Source organism: Trichechus manatus, unplaced genomic scaffold (assembly GCF_000243295.1).
Source record: "Trichechus manatus latirostris isolate Lorelei unplaced genomic scaffold, TriManLat1.0 scaffold00040, whole genome shotgun sequence".
Lineage (NCBI taxonomy): Eukaryota > Metazoa > Chordata > Mammalia > Sirenia > Trichechidae > Trichechus > Trichechus manatus.
In genome coordinates, this window is record NW_004443976.1 from 11288468 (window position 1) to 11289506 (window position 1039).

Here is a 1039-nt window from a genome sequence, read left to right on the forward strand (position 1 = left end):
GGTGGTGCAGTGGTTAAAGCGCTTGGCTACTAACCAAGAGGTTGACAGTTTGAACTCACCAGCCACTCCATGGCAGAAAGATGTGGCAGTCTGCTTCCGTAAAGGTTACAGCCTTGGAAACCCTATGAGGCAACTGTACTCTGTCTTTATGGTCACTGAGTCGGAATCAACCCCATGGCAGTGGGTTTGATGGGTATAAAGCATTAGAAAGAGCCCTGGTGGTGCAGTGGTTAAAGCACTGGGCTACCAACCAAAAGGTTGGCAGTTTGAACCCACCAGTCACTCTGCAGTGAAAGATGTGGCAGTCTGGTCCCGTAAAGATTACAGCCTTAGAAATGCTGTGGGGCAGTTCTACTCTGTCCTATAGGGTCACTATGAGTTGGAATTGATTCAATGGCAAGGTTTTTTTTTAAATAAAGGGTTAAGTAGGTAAGGTTTAATTACATGTATCAGAAACACCAAAATTAATAGGGCTTAAATGAGAAAAAAGCACTGGTGGCACAACGGTTAAGAGCTCCATTGCTGACTGGAGGGACCCTGGAAGACATGGCCCACAGACTCTGTTAGCCCAAAACTAAAACCATTCCCAAGGCCAACTCTTCAAAGATTAGACTGGACTATGGGACATAAAATGATACTCGTGAAGAGTGTGCTTCTAAGCTCAAATAGATACATGAGACTAAATGAGCAGCTTCTGTCCAGAGGCGAGATGAGAAGGCAGAGAGGGTCAGGAGCTGGTTGAATGGACACGGGAAATCCGGGAAGGAGGAAGGTGCTGTTACAGTATAGGGAAAGCAACTAGGGTCACATAACAAGGTATGTATAAATTTTTGTATGAGACTAACTTGAATTGTAAACTTCCACTTAAAGCACAATTAAAAAAAAAAAGATTTATTATAATTAAGACAGGGTTGCATTGGAACAAGGATAGACATGTAGATGAAAGGAACAGATTAAGGAGTCCAGAAACAGATGTACAAATATATATGGACACGTTAGTTACAACCAAATTGATACTGCAGGTAAGTGGTATTGATCA